We start from the raw sequence: 9,989 nt of genomic DNA on the forward strand, positions 1-9,989 counted from the left end.
ACTGGAGTGAGGATGCCCGGGTTTGATTCCTGTGGCTGCTTCTCACTAGGATAATTGCCACTTAACATCCCTTTGCTCTAATTTCCTCATTTCTATACACAGGTAATCATAATACCCACCTCTCTGGGTTTCTCTAGTGATTACATTATTCTAATGCGTCTGAAGCATCTTGATCAGTTTCAAACACCAAATACTAGTTATTTTTATCATCATCATTACTATAAATCTAGTATCCATTAGAGGTCATACAACCTGAAAGAAGAAAGGTATGAATAAAAATACAGGAAAGTTTAGTTTCAAATGATGATTAAATACCATGAATAAGTAAACATGACACAGGTGTATTTATTACATAAACAGGATTTGGTGTCTTCCAACATGATGCACTCATTCATTTAATGGACATTGATTGAATGCTAATTCTGTGCCAGGTGTGAATGCCAATTCTGTAGAAAATGATGAAGACATAGTTATGAACAAAACAATTGCCCTCTGAGAATGGAGACTGCATTACAATGACTTCATGGCTTCGGGAAATAGATACAGTAATGAGAACAAAAAGAAGAATGTGACACAAGAGGTCGATAAGACAGGGTGATAATCCATGTTGAGGTATATGAACTGGAAGTAGATTACCATGAAATTTTGAGAGCATCCTAAAGCAATGAACTTGAAACTTCTATGTACTCTAGCTAAGCTGTTTTCTCTATGCAGGTAATACTCCACTTAAAATGATTCCTAAATGTGTGTGCTCGGACTTGTGATATTTCAGTGTGAAATTTACACTACTCAACAGCAAAATGAGAAACAAGTAAGGACAATGTATTGAGGCCTTCACAGAAATAAGTTATGTTATATATAAAAGAGTGTTCTTTTTTCTAACATGGCTGACGTGTGCTGTTGGTGTTAACATTTTTATCTGTAATGAAATTATAGTAATAGTAGATGGAAGATTTAAAGTTGTTTTTAAAGCTTAGTAGACACAGTTGACAAAATGTAAATTTGGCAACTCACTTGATCGCCAGACTTCATTTCTCTAAATAGTTTCATTTCTCTGAACCAAACCATTCATGTGAGCCACTAACATAAAGACTGTTAGATCAATAGCCAAAGCAGATACCTATTTATGACTTTTCTCTGAATTAGCCAAGATAGACTTTTGTTTTCTTATTTTTAAAATAAACAAGTTGGAATATATGCTCCACAAATTTTCTACTTGAACAATATGCCATGTTGAATTTTTAGCATTTCTCCACAGTCCCAAAGTTGTGCTGTTAGGAAAAAAATAAGCGAATGAGGGGACAAACTTCTAGTCAATGATAGAGCTTTAGCAAACCAGAAACTAATGTACACATTTTACTACTAATCACAGATCATCTTATTATTTTTAGCAGTTATTGAAAAATAAACCTGGCAACTCCAAATAATATAAGAGCTAAAAAAAATATATTGTTTCTTAAGGAAAATAGTACTGCTCAGTGCTATAAATTATTTTTTTAGTAAACCCAATTCATTTCAGAAAATGGGAAACACTCAGAAGTATTGAATTTTTTCTTTGTGTTCTGCCAGAAAAATTCAAACCGTAAATGATAAACTTCAAAGACTAGTGAATTTTAATTTTTAATATGAATGTAAGAAAAACATTCTTCCAGTTTTTCTGCCTTTTCTAGTTCTGCCCTGATCTGAGCCCTTTCTAGTTCACTTCTTGCTGTTTGACCTTTACAGAATTATTTATTACTCCCTGTACTTCCCCAGATACCCCTCTTCCCTCAGCCTTCACCAAGCCTGACAAATGGACAGGCTATTCCATATGGGTTACATAGCACAAGTATCAGTACTACCTAGATCTTCAAAATCCAGAATCTAGATGAAAATAGTGGGCTAAAGAGAGTGTACAATGCTGCAATTATGGTACAGGAAGAGGAAGATATTCGAGATTATAATTTGACGGAAGAATAGAAGACAATCAAGGCCAAGTATCTTCCAGTCATTGGGAATTACAAGTATATGGATCCTACAGCAGATGTCCCATTACATGCATTCAGAGATACTCTGGAGGAAGCATTTGAGCAATGTGCAATAGCCATGTTTGGTTACATAACAGATACTGGGGCTGTGGAGCCTGTCCAAACTCTAGAAAGAGAAAACCAAGGAGATGACTTACAGTCTCTTCTGATTCACTTTTTGGATGAGTGGCTTTAGGTGCTGATGAATTCTTCATACCCTGGGAAGTGAAGGCACTTCATACGATCAAAGAAATTTCAGATTACAGTCAATTGGGTGAGGAGAAGAATTTTCATTGTTCACATAGCCTCAGGGAACTGAAATCAAAGCAATAACCTACTTGGCGATGCAAGTCTATAATGAAGGGAAGCCAGAAGTCTTCGTGATCATTGACATTTAAGATACCAAAAAGACAACAGCAAAACCCCCCTCCTATGAAGAACTGTTTTTTTCCCCCTCTTCTTTTTAAAAAAGATACCATGATACTATGATCTGTTGATATATGGAGATTTTCAGAACAGAACTTTTTATTTATTTATTTTTTAACGTTTATTTATTTTTGAGATAGAGAGAGACAGAACATGAACGGGGGAGGGTCAGAGAGAGGGAGACACAGAATCTGAAACAGGCTCCAGGCTCTGAGCTGTCAGCACAGAGCCCGATGCGGGGCTTGAACTCACGGACCGCGAGATCATGACCTGAGCCGAAGTCGGCCGCTTAACCCGACTGAGCCACCCAGGCGCCCCTTTTATTTATTTATTTATTTTTTTAACGTTTATTTATTTTTGAGACAGAGAGAGACAGCAGAACAGAACTTTTAACTTAAAGTGTGACTTTCAGAAATGGAACATTAAGGGGCAGCCTTGGTTCACGTTACCCAAATATTCCAACTTTAAAGAATTCTTCAGATGGCAAGTATGGCATCTCATCTCTTAATTCCTGCTAAAGAAGCAGGTGCCTCTACCTTTCCAATGGACCATAAACCACCCTGACTGGTCCTCAAAGGGATCAATGATGTAAGCAGCAGCCTGAGATACTCAACCTTGCATAATTGAATCCATTTTGAAAAAAAAATAATAACAATTTGAGAAATCCTACAACCAGGACTTTGCTTTTTTTCCCAATTGGTTAGCACATATATTTTCTATATGTACATTAAGAGAGGTTGTGTTTTAGATTCCCATTGGACAAAGCCATCCTGAATTCCGCCTGGTTTTCTTAGAAGAAATAATTATAGTTGAACAGTTGGAAGACTTCTCTAGAAAGAGTCTTGAGTTTCTGTCTCTCTCTCAGGAGTTTTTAAAGCACTAATATACAGACACTGTCCTATTTTCCCATGAGAAAAATTCAGTACCCTTACAAATGGGCCCTTCCTTCTAACATGTGATTTTATATTAAAGCCACTATATTTATATACTTAGAAAAGAAAATAACTGTTTTACATTTCTTTGGTTTTTTTTTTTAGTTACCTAATTTCTTCATCGCTGGAAAACCATGTTAGAAATGACTTGAGTGTTTTCAAAGTAAAAAAACAAACAAACAAAAATGATGGGCTCTAACTTTTACAAAAAATACTTACAGGCAAATTGTGACTTATTTTAAGCATTATTTAAAATAAGTGACTTATTTTAAGCTCAGGATAAGCATCAGAAAATCACAAAGCAAACATACAATGTGTTATGCTTCAATAATGTCAATACTTGTGAACCCGCTTTATGCGTTATCATATCCTATACAGGATCCCCCAGTGATTCTTCATCGCTTTTATGAAACATTTTATATTCTTAGTTAAAAAATCACTTCCTTCAAAATTTGGACCTGCCTACCTCTTTTTTGCATTTGCCTCTGTAACCTCGTAAACCTCATTTGGAAATCTCTGCCTTTGCGTTTGTTGAGTAAATCATTTCAAAGCTGCTTCTGGTAAGGGTGGATGAGATAACACAAGGAGCATGTTTACATAACATGTAGTCATTTTTCACCATTTTTTTTAAAACTGTAAACTGAATTGGCTCTTTTTACTTTATAATTACTTTCCCTGTTTGTTGGCGTTGGTACCTTTTATTTTTATGCTCAAAATATTTGCTGATCTACGGCTGTCAGCTCATATTGGAGAATGAAACCCTTCAGACGCTAACTGGAAGCCAGTATGTAAGGGCGGGGCTTAGCCACTGGTAAACTTGACCATAGAGTAATCACACATCAGAGTGGCTTATCTTTTAGATACCCAGGGGTTTACCTGTCAGGGTCAGGTAAACCGTGTTGATGGAGAAGGGTATCTCATGGGATGCTTAAGTCCAGGTATGGCTTCTCTTGTTTTCCAAAGTGAATTCCAAACTGCAAAGAAATTTTAATGCTTCTGACTCTCTTTTTACTTTTGCTTTCTCCCTCCCCTCTTCTGATGTTTTTGTTTTTGTTTTTGTTTTTGTTTCTGATTCATGCACAACCAGTAAATTATTCCCCATTGGTGAGTGGTAACAATAATTGAAAATTCAGTTTTATTGTCTTGTGTTCTTGGTTGATGGAGGATAGAAATCTGGTCTCCACTAGGTGGGACATGATGGAGACTCCAGTTTGTTAGTCATTTTCATTTATATGTCTATTTGCAAGCTCAGATAAATGAATAATTTCATGCTTTCTAGTGAAGGAATGTGAGAGTTTTTGTTTGTTTACTTGTGACCCGAGGTTGAAGTTACAGAATTGCAGCTGTAAGCTCTATATGTGTATTTATACACTTGAGTCTGTGTGTCTATAATCAAGAACATTGATTTTCGTTGTGTGAGTAGGAAATGTCTTCCTACCCCCCAAAATCATGAACAAATTATTATAAAAGGGATGTACATGACTATGTGACAGGCAAATGCACAGATAAATTAAAGAGTTAATTTTATTCACTCTATTGCAATAGGGAGAGAAGGATGAGGAAAATCTCAAAGAAAAGGATGAGTCTGGGGTTTTACAGAGGCAAGTAAACAAAGGAGTCATAAGTATTATGAGAGTTGTGAGCAAGGGGGAAAAGTGTCTTATCTCTAAATATGTGAAAGCAGGATGGTCCTTTGTGATTAGCCTCCTCTCAGAACACACAGAGTGGGGAGGGGTGGTTCTTGTATTGTTGTTTTCCAGGAAGATGGTGCTCAGACAAAATTCAACATTGACAGTTACATGTATTCAGTTAATCTCTTAACATGTTTTCGTGTGACAATTCTCATTTACCTACCTTCCATGTTTTTCTCTGTACGGTAGAAGTTAGGATATTTTGATTAGAAGTTATAAATAGTATTGTTCATGAAGTTTATATGAGGAACAACAGTGACATGTGTATACGTTCTTTTTTTCAAGGAGAAATAGAATACTCTTACCTTAAAGCTTCAGTTTTTTCTAAAATATGAAAGCATATAGAGCAATTAACATACAAAGAAAGGCAAAACTATTCAATCACACCTGAATCTGAGTAGTAGAAGCAATAATATAGATAAATGCTTTTACAAAGTTTGCTCAGTTCCAACGGGCTTCCTCTTTTGTTTTATTGGTTAATGCCTTCCTCTCCATTAGGAAAGATTATTCTTTACCTTCTATATAATGTGCCTAGATAACAAAGATTCCTTTTCTTACCAGAATTATTTTTAATCATTTCAAAGAGATAACACCCCTATCTCCCTATTTCTGTGAGAGATAGGAGCTTAATTGTGGTGGGATGCCTTGCTCCAAGTTATAAAACTACTTTCTGTCATAAAGATGTGAGAAGTTTATTTTTACTTTGAAAAAAAAAAACTAATTAGCAAACAGAGATGGTTTATGACATCCCCCCAATCTTGTCCAGTACTTTTCTTCTAGTTCACCCCAGCCCTTAAAAATCCTACAGCCCTCTGCTTCAGTGTAATTGAATTGACTTAGTTCTGGTCTCTCCCCCTATTGCAAAAGTCTCATTTTCTCCCTTATAATAATCTTTTTGAATAAAAATCTTTCCTTACTAAGTCCAGATTGTTTTTGATTTGACATAATTACGTTTGTGTAAGAACAATGATTTTCTCTTTAAAAAATATTTAAACACCTTAAACATCACAATGTGGAGCCCCCCCCCCCCCCACACACACATACCCCAAGGGAAAAAATAATCTTTTAATTTAAAAAGTAAGGGACAGAATTGGCTGCTGGCATTCTAGGAGCAGGGAGGAAGATTAGAATTAGAATTCTGATTTACCACATAGAGATTACCATGTAACATGCCTTCTTTTTATTTATTTTTTATAATTTATCCTTGCTCTGTGCTTCATTCTGCATCCGTAAATCCAAAGATTTTTTTTTGTTCAATTTCTCCATGTATAAAACTCCCATTTTGAGCAGGTGGGGGTCATCTGCCTCTAGAGATAAAGAGGGGCACTGAAGAAGAGCCGGAGGGGGTTAGCTCTTCTAAATAAAGATTTTAATCAATTATATTTCTTATATATCAGTCATTTACGTACATTTATGCTTTCCAGACTGGGTTATAAATTCATGTTCTAAAAATATCATATTTTCCACTGATAGGAGTAGTACAATATTTATAGGCATATTTGTTTGTTGAGCAAATATGTAATAAGCATACAGTCACCATATTTGTTTATAACTATAAATTGCAAATGTCCCTAAGAGTTTGTTCTCTTCTTTTATACACAGTAAAATATTTTGAGTTTTTAAAATTATTTTATATGATAATGATGATGATGATGATTTTAAGGACAGGCATCGTCATTCAAGTATTGTTATAATTGCATTTGTGAAGCTCTGCATTTCTGCGGTGGCAAACCAGACTGAGTTCCCCCAAAATTAAAAAAAAAAGTCATTACTAGTATGAAATTTTGAAGTGTGAGAAGAAAGGGATTTTTAATGTGAGCCCTCGACATGTTCCACAAAGGGCTTCCCTGAATCTAAAAGGAGAAATGACTCAGGAATCCCTCTATTTAGGAGTAGAGGGGAAATGTGTTGTAATTTTAGCAGTGCCAAGGAGTGGTACAGATGGGACGCCGAGATAGCCAGGCAGATGGTGCCAAAGCAAGAACGGCAGCTGCTGGTGCGTGAGAGCAGAGCAGATGGTGCAATGACACGGGCCACGGCAGCTACCAGCAGCGAGAAGTCCAAGTTCACATTCGAAGATTCTGCAACAGCTGTCCTGCACCTAGCACAATATGAAGTCATTCATTTCAATGATCATTTGTTAGTGTGCATTGGTATAGAGTGTTAGGTAAAGACCACTAATGATCATCGATCAGAGGAGATACCTCTATAAGAATAGTCATTGATTTCATATTTTCAGTAAGCTGAGTAAGTAATGCAACATTTATTCATTGCATGTCTCCTTGCAGGGATGAGAAGACCTAATGTCTGCATGCACTAGGCATCACTGTTGATGTTTTTCAAGCACTACCAAGACATATAATTTCTTAATTCTTAAAGCTAGTTTTCCTTGAGGTATGAAAACACTCAGATGTATAAGAGACACACAGGATATTGGCTTAAAAATGCAAATTCCTGTGTTCTTTCCTGAAGCATTTACATTAGAAATTCTAGGAGTGAAGGTATAAATCGGTCAATAGCAAGCTTCTCCAGGGTTTTTTCTTCTTACCAAGTTTAGGGTCTCCATTTTAAGGATATTTGAGGGAAAATTAAAAACAACAAAAATCTGTGTGAAACATAGTATAGCTGCAAATTCAAGAAATATATTTGTCATCTGCATATTGGAAGAAAATAGGATCGTTTTGACACAGTGTATGGCTAGATCCAGGAACTCCAATGCGTTTTCTCCTTCCCTTTCTCCATTTCTCAGGTCAGCTTGTCTCCTTTGGGCCTCTCTTTCTGGAAAATCAGAAGGTTTACCTTCCAAACAACTTCTTCGCTTGTGACTGAAAATGACTGTGTTCTTAATGGGGTCATATTTTCATTCTGGAAAAGAATCATCCCCAGCTCTGCAGTAGGGATGTTTTCATCAGCTCCCCAAGTGTAAGGACTGGGGAGATAAGTGCTTTTGGTCATTTGAGAAACTGAATATAGTTTAGTTAAACTCTCACTATACACGAGATGGGGATGGGCCTGAAAAATCAACGGAGGGCAGATCAAAATAATCATATACTAAAAAGTTTGAATCTTATTATTGAGTAAATGAAAAACATTGAAAGACTTAGGCAATTGGCAGCTATAGATAATCATTTTAGAAAGATCACCTTTATCATTCATTCCATGTGTTCTTAGGTATAAATATTGTTCAAAGACTCCCTGAAATACTAACAGAGGGATCTTGACAATGGATCTCCTCTCACGTGTCCATCTTCCTACCTCAAAATGTACTTCTTTTAAAATTGACGAAAGGATAAAAACCAAATATTTTTTTTTATTTTTTTTTCAACGTTTATTTATTTTTGGGACAGAGAGAGACAGAGCATGAACGGGGGAGGGGCAGAGAGAGAGGGAGACACAGAATCGGAAGCAGGCTCCAGGCTCTGAGCCATCAGCCCAGAGCCTGACGCGGGGCTCGAACTCACAGACCGCGAGATCGTGACCTGGCTGAAGTCGGACGCTTAACTGACTGCGCCACCCAGGCGCCCCAAAACCAAATATTTTTAAAAGAATTTACTGAGAGACCCAGAACTTATAATTCTGCAATGTTTCATTCCTAGGACAAGAGTAGTAAAGTGTATTGTCCACATTAAAAAAAATGAAGGAAAGAAAGAAAGAAAGAAAGAAAGAAAGAAAGAAAGAAAAGAAAGAAAAGAAAAGAAAAAGAACCAAAGAAAGAATGCTATTCATGTAAGGAATTGATATCTTTGTGCCATGCTTGCGAACTTGATTGTATCTGATTCTCTGTGATATGAAAATACCCCATCTAAAAATTGATTTTGTCTATGTCCTGACCTAAGCATTAAAAAAAGTTAAATATTAAAAGTTGTCAAACAGCTTGTGGATTTGTGACGATATAAGTAAAATACTTCTCCATTATTAAGTGCTTACAACATGTTAAGAATTTAACATATAATGTCACTGGATTCTCCTTGTAATTCTACAAGGAAATACTATAATTATTTCCATTTTTCAGATGAAGGAATTGAGAATCTAAGATATTAAATAGCCTAGCCAAGATCATGTAAGAAGTAAGTGGCTAAGAAAAGACTTGAACATTTCTCTGTCAAGAGATGATATTCTTAATCAGTATGCCCATCATGGCAGTGGCAACAGATTTTATTCCTCAATTTTCTAATTTATGAAATGGATATAACACTACCCATTGTGTTATACCTGAGAGTATTAAATGAAACACACATGCACATAAATGACTAAGGCAATAATTTAGGCTTATCATCTGCAACGTGTTAACTCTTGAATCACTGTGGCTTTGGAAGAAACAGTTGGAGCACTGTTTACCAGTATGTTTATATTCTTAGGGTAGGAAGTAACTCAGGGGCACCTCGGTGGCTTTCTGCTCAGTATATGATCTCACAGTTGGAGAGTTTGACCCCCCCGGGATAGCTGTCAGCACAGAGCCTGTGTGAAATTCTCTCTCTCCCTCTCTCTCTGCACCCCCCCCCATACTCTCTCACTTTCTCTCAAAATAAATAAATAAACTTAAGAAAAAAAGAGGTAATTCATTTCACCTTTGCTCACAGTTTAATGGCAGGAGAGGTACAAAGGCTGAGAAGTATGGGAAGTAGATGGACCATTTGGTGAGCACCACTGTCAATGAAATGCAGCCAAAAAAATCATGTTTTGATTTCAAGAAAGGATTGTCATGATACACATCTTAATTCTGCCTCAACAGTCATACAATTGCAAGGAGTATTTAAATGGAAGTGAAAATTTTGACCTAATCTTCTGACACTTTAAACTGTATAATTCCATCGCTTATAATGTATTTCAGTTTTTTTAGGTATTCTCACTTTCTAAATTGTCTTCCAATCACAGATGTTTTAAAGAATTTATATATCTTTATTTTTATAGATAATTTTAAATTACTCTGTTTT

The 9,989-nt window shown here is 36.0% G+C and overlaps 1 pseudogene; it reads left to right on the forward strand.

Moving 5' to 3' along the window:
• The first annotated feature begins 1,499 nt into the window (after positions 1-1,499).
• LOC122490623 lies at positions 1,500-2,442 on the forward strand (annotated as a pseudogene).
• The last annotated feature ends 7,547 nt before the right edge of the window (positions 2,443-9,989 follow it).

Source organism: Prionailurus bengalensis, chromosome B2 (assembly GCF_016509475.1).
Source record: "Prionailurus bengalensis isolate Pbe53 chromosome B2, Fcat_Pben_1.1_paternal_pri, whole genome shotgun sequence".
NCBI lineage: Eukaryota > Metazoa > Chordata > Mammalia > Carnivora > Felidae > Prionailurus > Prionailurus bengalensis.